This window comes from Chenopodium album, chromosome 13, assembly GCF_948465745.1.
Source record: "Chenopodium album chromosome 13, dcCheAlbu1.1, whole genome shotgun sequence".
Lineage (NCBI taxonomy): Eukaryota > Viridiplantae > Streptophyta > Magnoliopsida > Caryophyllales > Amaranthaceae > Chenopodium > Chenopodium album.
The window spans coordinates 30,426,063-30,436,523 of NC_137846.1; the positions used below are offsets into that span (position 1 = coordinate 30,426,063).

The 10,461-nt window shown below is 39.6% G+C and overlaps 1 non-coding gene across 1 annotated transcript; it reads left to right on the top strand.

Annotated features, from left to right (window-relative positions):
• The first annotated feature begins 5,248 nt into the window (after positions 1-5,248).
• Positions 5,249-5,354, top strand: LOC145577246 (small nucleolar RNA R71). The gene has a single exon (XR_014098708.1). It is a non-coding gene; the product is annotated as a small nucleolar RNA R71 (small nucleolar RNA).
• The last annotated feature ends 5,107 nt before the right edge of the window (positions 5,355-10,461 follow it).

Consider the following 10,461-nt stretch of genomic DNA (forward strand, 5'->3'; position numbering starts at 1 on the left):
TATGCTCTAGGCCTTTTAATATTTGATTTCTCCCTACTTTATTTTCCCTACTCATATTCTTCGTAGTATAGTCTTTAATTACAACAACATTGGTTACCCTGATAATTTAGATTATAATAATTAATTAGGAATAGGAAGACCAGTTTCCCTGTGGATTCGACCCTACTTCCCTATCTACATTAGTTAGAGGACTTAGGTAATACTTTCGATTAGGGGATACGACTTTACCCTGTCAGCCATTGACCTTAAATGGAGAAGAAGAATACATCATTGAGACCTCTACAACACCACTTGGGAAAACATTCTTGACCCAATAGGGACCGCTCCATCTTGACATGAGCTTTCCGGGAAACAACTTCATTTTTGAATTGTAGAGAAGAACCTTATCGCCAACACAAAAATCTTTCTTCTCAATAAGTTTGTCATGGGTTTCCTTGGAACGAGCTTTATACATACTAGCACAATCATAAGCATCAAACCGAAGCTCCTCTAACTCATGAAGATCTAACCACCTTTTCTCCCCCACACTAGCCAAGTCAAAGTTTATCTTCTTGATTGCCCACAAAGCACGGTGTTCGATTTCAACCGGGAGATGGCATGACTTGCCGTAGACTAGGCGGTATGGAGTGGTACCTATAGGGGTCTTAAAAGCCGTTTGATAGGCCCAAAGAGAATCATCCAACTTATCCAACCAATCCTTTCGATTTCTCGCAACCGTCTTTTCAAGGATAAGTTTGATTTGACGATTAGAGACTTCCACTTAACCGCTTGATTGAGGATAATATGGGAGGCCGAATCTTTGATGGACTCCATGCTTTCTCAACATCTTTTGAAAGGCATGGTGAATAAAATGAGAACCGTTGTCGCTTATCACCGCCTTGGGAACCCCAAACCTTGGAAAGATTATCTTCTTAAACAACTTCATAACCACCTTGTGATCATTATTTGGGGAGGCAATGGCCTCAACCCACTTAGACACGTAATCAACCACCACAAGAATATATTGACTTCAGAAAGATGTAGGGAAAGGTCCCATAAAATCAATACCCCACACATCAAACACTTCCAACTCAAGTATGGGTTGTTGAGGCATTTAATTTCTTTTGGAGATGTTCCCAACTCTTTGACATCGGTCACATGTCTTGACAATGCCCCATGAATCGTTAAAGAGATGTGGCCACCATAATCCGCATTGAAGGACCTTAGTGGCGGTCCTAGAGGCGCCCATATGGCCCCCGCTTGGATCCGAATGGCACATTTTCAAGACACTAGGCACTTCTTCGTTTGGCACACAACGTCTAAGTAAACCATCGACCCCACGCTTGTATAAGATGGGATCATCCCACACATAATGTCGTGCCTCTCTCTTGAGCTTCTTTTTTTTATTCTTAGAAAAAGAAGGAGGAAACTCCCCACATGCGGGAAAGTTCACTAAATCGGCAAACCATGGGAGTTCCCTTGCCTCAATAGCATACAAAAAATCATCAAGCATCTATCTTCAATTGGAGAACCATCATCTTGAATTTGAAAATCTTCCAAACGAGAAAGATGGTCCGCCACAACATTTTCCGCTCCTCTTTTATCCCTAATCTCAATGTCAAAGGTTTGGAGCTCAAGAACCCACCGAATCAACCTTGGCTTGGACTCTTTCTTAGCAAAAAGATACTTGAGAGCCGCATGATCGGTAAAGACAATGGTTTTGGAACCCAATAGATAACAACGGAACTTCTCAAAAGCATGAACTATGGCAAAAAATTCCTTCTCCGTTGTAGTTTAATTCCGTTGAGCTCCATTTAGATTCTTGGACATATAATAGATCACATGAAGTTTCTTGTCCACTCTTTGACACAAAACACCTCCTATTGCCGAATCGCTTGCATCACACATCAACTCAAATAGTAAATCCCATCTTGGAGCTTGTACAATAGGAGTAGAGATTAGATCTTTCTTCAACTTGTTGAATGCCTCCAAACACCTATCATCAAACACAAAGTCGGCATATTTTTGAAGAAGATTATTAAGAGGCTTTGCAATGAGCGAGAAATCCTTGATGAATCTTCTATAAAATCCGGCATGCCCTAAGAAAGATCTCACTCCCTTTATGTTCACCGGAGGTGGAAGCTTTTCAATGACTTCAATTTTAGCTTTATCCACCTCTATCCCCTTATGAGAGATCTTGTGGCCAAGAACTATGCCTTCCTCCACCATGAAGTGACATTTTTCCCAATTCAAGACCAAGTTCACCTTTTCACACCTTGCAAGACATTTTTCAAGGTTTTCAAGGCATGCCTCAAATGAAACACCTCCTACGGAGAAGTCGTCCATAAAACCTCCATCTCCTCTTCCAACATATCTCCAAATATACTCATCATGCATCTTTGAAATGTCGCGGGAGCATTGCAAAGGCCGAATGGCATTCTCCTATAAGCAAATGTACCATATGGACAAGTGAAGGTTGTTTTCTCTTGGTCATCTAGGTGGATAGGGATTTGGAAAAATCCCGAATAACCATCAAGAAAACAATAGAACTTGTGCCTTGTTAGTCTTTCAAGCATTTGATCGATAAAAGGAAGGGGGAAATGATCTTTCTTTGTTGATGTGTTTAGACGTCTATAATCTATACACATCCTCCATCCCGTGACCGTCCTCGTCGGAATGAGCTCACCTTTCTCATTCTCAGCGACGGTCATACCTCCCTTATTTGGGACAACGTGAACGGGAGAAACCCACCTAGAACTATAAATGGGGAATATGATTCCCGCATCCAAAAGTTTGGTGATCTCCTTTTTCACTACCTCTCCCATTTGGGGGTGTAGCTTTTGTTGCCTCTCAATAGAAGGTAAAGCACCATCCTCAAGAGTTATGTGATGTGTACATAAAGCGGGGCTTATACCCTTGAGGTCATCAATGGTATAACCCAATGAACTTCGGTGCTTTTTCAAAACACCACACAACTTTTGAGCTTGATGCTCACTCAAAGAAGAGCTAACAATCACGGGAAAAGTGGAGTTGGGTCCCAAAAATTCATACCTAAGGTGTGATGGAAGAGGTTTGAGCTCAACCATTGGAGCACCGTTACCTTCCTTTGATGTTGCTTCTTGCAACGCTTCTTGGCTAGAAATGCTCAAACACATTTGCCCTTCATCATCCTCAAAGCTTCCATTGAGCAAATCTTCATACAAACCCATCTCCTTGTTTGGGGTACCTATCTTCTCCTTATTTAACAAAACATTCTCAAGAGCATCATTAGAAGTGAGCAATTTCTCATGCATGGAAGACACAACATGATCGAGAGAATCAATTAACATACAATTTTCTAGAGAAGAACTTGGATATTTTATGCTATCATTTAAATCAAATTCTATTACTTCATCCCCTACTTTGAGTGAAATTTTAGCACTTTTTACATCTATCAAAGCACCCAAAATAGCAAGGAATGGTCTCCCTAGAATGATGGGGATATTAGCATCTTCATCCATCTCAAGCACAACAAAATCCACCGGAATAACAAATTTCCCGACCCTTAAAGGAACATCCTCTACCTTACCCTTAGGGAACTTAATTGACCTATCGGCCAATTGCAAAGTGTTGTTAGTAGGTAAGAGTTCTCCTAGCTCAAGTCTTTGGTACATCGAGTATGGCATAAGGCTAACACTAGCTCCTAGGTCACACAAGGCATTCTCAATTTGCATTTTATAAATGGCACAAGGGATAGAAAAGTTTCCGGGATCTTTTAGCTTAGGTGGCATCTTGTTCATTATGATAGCACTACAATTCTCGGTCAATTTCACCGTCTCTACACCATCACATGTTCTCCTACCACTCAAAATGTCTTTGAGGAATTTTGCGTAGTTCGGCATTTGGGTAACAACTTCGGTGAATGGTAAAGAGAGGTGAAGTTTCTTAAGCATGTCTATGAATCTTCCAAATTGTTCATCTAACTTGTGTCATGAATTTTTGTGTATAAGGGAGCTTAGGTTTCACAATCTCTTTCTCCACTCTCACCTCACTAGGTTTCTCAATATCAACCTCACTCAAAGATGCACCATTTCTCTCATCTTCAACCAACGCCCCTTTTGTGCCCTCTTTAGTCTCACTCATCCTAGGCACTCTCTCCTCAAGGACCTTACCACTCCTTGTGACAATAGCATTAACCGGTCTCTTAGGATCTAGGCCTTGGTAAGGTAAAGAAGAAGGACTAGCATGGTCTTTCAAAGCATTAGCAAGTTGAGAAATTTGATTTTCAAGCATCTTATTATGAGTCATCATTTCATTAAATTTCTTATCACTTACGGTCATGTAAGTGTTCAACAACTTTGTTTAATTTTCAATTATTTCTTCCAAATTTGTTCTATGTGAAGAAGAAGAGGATTGAACATAGGAATTATCATTTTGGGCCTTTGGAGCAAATCTGGGTGGAGGGCCTCTTTGAGCATTGTTTTGAAAATTGCCTCTACCTTGATTGTTCCAATTACCCTTACTTTGATTTTGACCATAACCTTGATTATGGTTACCACTACCTTGATTATGATTCCCATAACCTTGGTTTTGATTACCATAATTTTGGTTTTGATTTTGGCTACTATAACCTTGATTGTTATAGTTACCTCGAGAACCTTGGTTCCCTTGGTTCCTATAACCACCACCTTGGTTATAGTTGTCAAAATTGCCATGATTGTTGTAATTCCTATTCCATTGACCTCTTTGATTCTCAAACCTAGAATCATGATTATTTGACACATAGTTCACATGCTCATTCACATTTCCATCTTGATCATCACAAACATCTATACATGCATGAGGGCAACTAGAAACATCATGCTCATACGACCCACAATCATCACAAAACAAGAATCCACTAGGCATGTTACTAGAAGAAGGAAGGGGTTGAGAATTAGAAGACGTACCTCTCCCCTTAGTTTGGGAGGGAAGACTTGAAACATGGTAGGTAGCACTTTCCAACTTTGCCTTGATAGCGGACATCTCCTTCCCCAAGTTTGTCATTTGAGAGGATAGATATTTGATTGCATTTAGATGATCAACCGAGTACACCGAAGAGCTACTCTTGCTAGTTGACTCTCTTTCTCCATCTTGCCAATCTCTATAATACTTCACTACGTCCTCAATTATGTCCACCACTTCCTCTTCCGTTTTGTTCATGATAGGACCTCCGGCTCCTCCATCTAAACATGATTTTCCTTGAGGGCTAAGACCTCCATAGAAAATTTGAATGATTTGATAAGTTGGAATTCTGTGATGAGGACATTCTCTTTGATACTCCTTGTATCTCTCCCATGCTTCATAGAGGCTCTCATTTGGCTTTTGCTTGAAACCTTGAATCAAAGCTCTAGCTTTCTTCGTTTTATTTTGAGGATAGAAACGGGATAGAAATTCCTTGGTGACCTCGTCCCATGTCCTTAGAGAATTCGGCTTTACCTCCTTGTCTAGCCATTCCAAAGCACGACCTATGAGAGAAAAGAGAAAGATCTTGAGGCGGATGAATTCTTGGGAAATTCCGTTCACCTTGATAGTATTGCAATACTTCTCGAACTCCTTGAGATGGTTTAGTGGGCTTTCATGCTTCGCCCCACTAAATTGTCGCCTCTCTATCAAAGCGATCATTGCCGGTCTTATTTCAAAATCATTTGCCGGTATTGTAGGTGGAGCAATCCCACTCTCAAATCTATATGCCCCGGGAATCCCTAATTCTTTCAATGCCACTCTCGAATTTTCTCCCATTCTTGCTTGTTCTTCTTGTTGTGGCTCTTCTTCACTTGAAATGCTAGGGCTCAAAGATCGTCTAGCACTCCTCAACCTTGCAATAGTTCTCTCAATTTTCGGATCAAATGGCACTAATGAATGATCACGTGCTCTATGCATAAAATCTCAAAAGAAATGGTTAGTAGCACGGCTACAAATGTAGCCTTAAAGAAAATCTTTTTGTATTTTCAATTTATGGTTAAATAGACTCAACAACTATAACAAAGCACCAATATCATTCCCCGGCAACAGCGCCATTTTTGACACGAGGAAAATGTAGGTCGTCCTCTACCCTTTCCTAGAGTCAAAGAAAATCTATAAACACTCGACCAACCTAATACGAGTATATGGTAAGTCAAGGGTCGAACCCAAGGGAATGAATAGGTGAAAGCTATAGCCTAAGTCAAGCTACTTCGAAGTTCGCGGAAGATGCGGTTGGTAACTAAGGTATCGAGAAATCTAGATGAATCGAGAAATTCAATATACTAAATACTAGGGATATGGGTTCCACATGCAAGCTCAATGATTATGCTAATTGAAAAATCACTCAATTAATTCAAACATTGCAAAGGACAAACAATAGTTGCAATCAAAGGAATTCAAGGGCTATCTCCTATACGCCAAGCTAGGGTTCACTATGAATGGCTAGCTAGGAAAATCACAATCAAATTCAATTAATTAAAGCAATTCTCAAATCAAGGGTTCATGTCATTGAAAATTGCAATGCAATCTAGATTAATCTTATAGGTTGATCACTTCTAATCCAATTAATCACACGCACAACTATGTCAACCAATTTAATTGCACCATTCAAATCAATTTAGCATCATCAACTAGAAAAAATCATCAATCAAGCATGCTTCCCCTTCTCCCTAGCAACTAATCTACTCACCAAACATGGTGGAATTTAGAAATAAAACAAATTCAATCAAATTCATATTCTTTTAAAGCTAAATCAATAGAAAATCAATCAATCAATCAACAATTTCTAAAGCAAGGAATGTAATCTCAATCAAAATCCAAGAAACTAGAAGGAATTGCAGTAAAAGTAAATCAAGGGAAAGAAATCTTACAAACATTCATTTATTTGAAGAAGGAATTTCAAGATTAAATTGAAATCTAAGATCAAATTCAAGTACTAACAAGTAAATCTTAAGCTTCTCTCTCTACTTTCTCTCTCTACTATTTCTGGAAAAATTCTCTCTCTAGTACAAAATTAAGTCGTCCCCAAAAAGAAAGTCAAAAGCTATAAATAAGAAAAATCGAGCGAAGAAGGCCGCAATGGAGCAATGGAGGAAAAGGTTGGAATCTAGAGGGTTTAAGCTAAGTCGGAGTAAGACTGAATATTTGGTATGTCGTTTTGGCACTCAGAGGGGGACAAGCAATGAAGTGGTGAGTTTGGATGGAAAGGATTTGACCATGAGTGAATGTTTTAAGTACCTAGGGTCGATCATCCAGAAGAATGGTGACATTGATCAAGACGTGACCCACAGGATTAAGTCAGGGTGGCTTAAATGGAGAGCGGCCACGGGAGTGCTATGCGACCGCAGCATTCCCTTAAAGTTGAAGGGAAAATTCTACAGGACTGCCATAAGACCAGTGTTGCTCTATGGTACAGAATGTTGGGCTTCTAAGAAAGAGCATATTAAAAAGATGGAGGTTACGGAAATGCGCATGTTAAGGTGGATGTGTGGAAACACTTTAAGAGATAGAATCAGAAATGAGGTTATTCGCAAGAAAGTAGGTGTGGCGGGCATTGTAGATAAATTAAGGGAAAATCGTCTGCGTTGGTTTGGACATGTAAGACGGAGACCCGAGGGTGCACCGGTGCGAAGAGTGGAAGAGTGGGACCATGGAGGGATTAAACGAGGAAGAGGGAGACCAAAGATGACTTGGTTGGAAGGAGTGAGGAAGGATATGAAGTGCATGGATTTACGTGAGGATGAAGTTTTGGATCGTAAGGGATGGAGGAGAAAGATTTATGTTGATGACTACACGGAATAATCAAATTTGGTTCATGTTAGCCGACCCCACTTTTGGGATTAAGGCTTTGATTGATTGATTGATTGATTGAGCGAAGAAGGCCGCAAAGGCCGTGGGCACGCACAGCCCAGCCGCGCGCGCGCACAGCTGGGTCTGCGCGCACGCACCCCTGTGCCGCGCGCGCGCACCCCTGTGCGATGTATGGGCTTTGGCTCCTTCGCTTGCTTGATCAAACTCCGCGCTCCCGAGCATCTCCATCATCAGTGCACTCGAGATGATGCCCGCTAACATGGCAGCCCTAAAATGAGCAAATTGACTTGATTTTTCACCTACAAAACACAAATAAAACAAAGAGAGGAAGCGTAGCAAGGTAAAACTAAAACTAAAATTATGAATTATCAACTAAAAATATGAAAAACTCGTAAAAACCAATCGAGAACTGAAGTGAATTATAAAAAATGGAAAATCAAATAAAACTAAAAGAATTATATGAAAATGAGGAAGGAAAATAAAGAAAATGAACCTAAATCTTATTCTTTTGAGCGCCAAAAACGACGCTCATCATTTTATTGATTGCAACTGTTGTTTGTCCCTTGCAACGTTTGAATCAATTGAGTTCTTCATCGATTAGCACGATCATTGAGCTTGCATGTGGAACCTTAATCCCTAGTGTTTATCATATTGATTTTCTTGATTGTTTAGTTGATTGAAACCTTAGTTACACCTCAATTTACCTCTCATTCTTCGAAGTAGCTTGACCATAGGCTATAACATTCTCCCCCTCATTCCTCGTGGTTCGACTCGGACTTTTCCTATACTAGGAATAAGTTTGATTTTCTTAATTGTTTGATTGGTGGTGCTTTAGATTTCAACGACCTAGATTACCACACATCAATATGCAATAAAATTAGTTATGCATTCAAAGAAAATATAACTAAATAGGTTTATTCAACAAATATTTTCTTCTAAAGAAATTTTCCCACTGTTTTCGAGTTTCATTTAATTCCTTTTCATCATAAGCCATTTCCTTGTAGAATATACCGGGGAAAATACAGTCAACTATTAAAAAAAATTCAAATACATTCAACAGGGCAAGGACAATTATTTCAAAGTAACAATCAAACTTACCTCCTCTAAATTACCCTCGCACTCACTGTGATCAACAACAACTTCATACATGTATGTCATGACATAATATTCACACTCAGTACCTCCTTTTTTTTTAGCACACTATAATTTAAACATCAAAGCCCACAATTACATATCCATTAAAATACTAATGCATGCATATATGAACTTGTGTAACGTAAAGGATATCACTTATGTACCTCCATTTGCTTAAATAGCAAATTTTTTCTTCTACTTTTCAAAACATTACCTTTTAATTTAGAGAAATACACCTTTTATGCCCTGTAAAAAAATTAAAATAAAAAAATAACTACATATTTCATAACCTTTGAATTTATTATGTGAAAATGATGTTATTTCTCCACTTACTTCATTAGTATATCATCCAATATCAATTTTCTTGGGGTCTTTTTAGGACAAGTGGCAGGATCAAACTCGAACACAAGGCCCAATTGTAAGTTTATTACCAAAAGCACCCAATGATTACTATATAAAAAATGACATTCCATAAGACTTTAATTAACTTGTAATTCACAAACATATACATTAGTAAATAATTAAGCATGTGTCGTAGGATATACCTTTGAAGATATGGTGCTAACATGAATTTGCAATGCTTATCCTCCTTTTTCAAGTTTGGACATAAAAGCCTTTTTAACATACCCATGAACTTGAAAATAATCATGCTCGATTTCAGCTAAGGAAATCCTTTGAAGACAAAGGAATGTGATCTCAGTTATACTTAAAATGGAAATGTGCATATAAATTAGGTACCTACAAAACAAAATTAGCTTACTTATGTTTTGGGTGTTTTTGATCCCTCGGGAGAGTTATGTCACCAAGACTGGTCCGGCGCTGTCTGTACATGCAAAACATGGAGACTCCGGTTAGTAGGAGCTCTGCCTCCAACGATCAAGTTCATAGAGCATGGGGGTATGAGCTAGGCGTCTGACAGCTAACTCCCAACTCATAGGTTAATATTTTATGCTACATCGCCGTCTGCGAGTTTCAGAACGTGACGCCTAGCTTTGAGGTGTTTGCTCATATGCATTATATGAGCCGCGCCCTAGGCGGTAAGGGAGCGTGGTATACTCTAACCACACTCCCGGAGTACATGATGACGCTGGACTAGGCATCCAAATGGAGCAACTAGAAAGAAAAGTTTTATTTGGTTTCTTCTCCAAAACTGCGTCATAACCGGTTCCTCCGCCGGTATAATAAGGACCCGGCTCTACTAAGAAGAAACTGCGCCCGCTAGCATCTCCTTGAGAAGGCTTGTGATGAAATAATGGGGCCGGGCTTATTTACAACGACCACAATGCCGCTTGACAATGGGAGTGAAATAATTGTACCCATGTTCTGGGTGCCCTATCCAAAGTGGCTTAAAGATGAGGCGTTTCTCTCCGCCTGTGGTCTAAGTACCATGTTTGAGAGACGTACATAACCTCTCAACCGGATTTTCAATGTGTTTGTTTCATATTACTTGACTTCTTATTTGTCTAACCGGCTGACTTCCTTTTTTGCAGAAACTGCATTGGCAATGGTTGATCCCAACAAAATGCTTGCCAAACCTGCTGCTTAGGTCCGAAA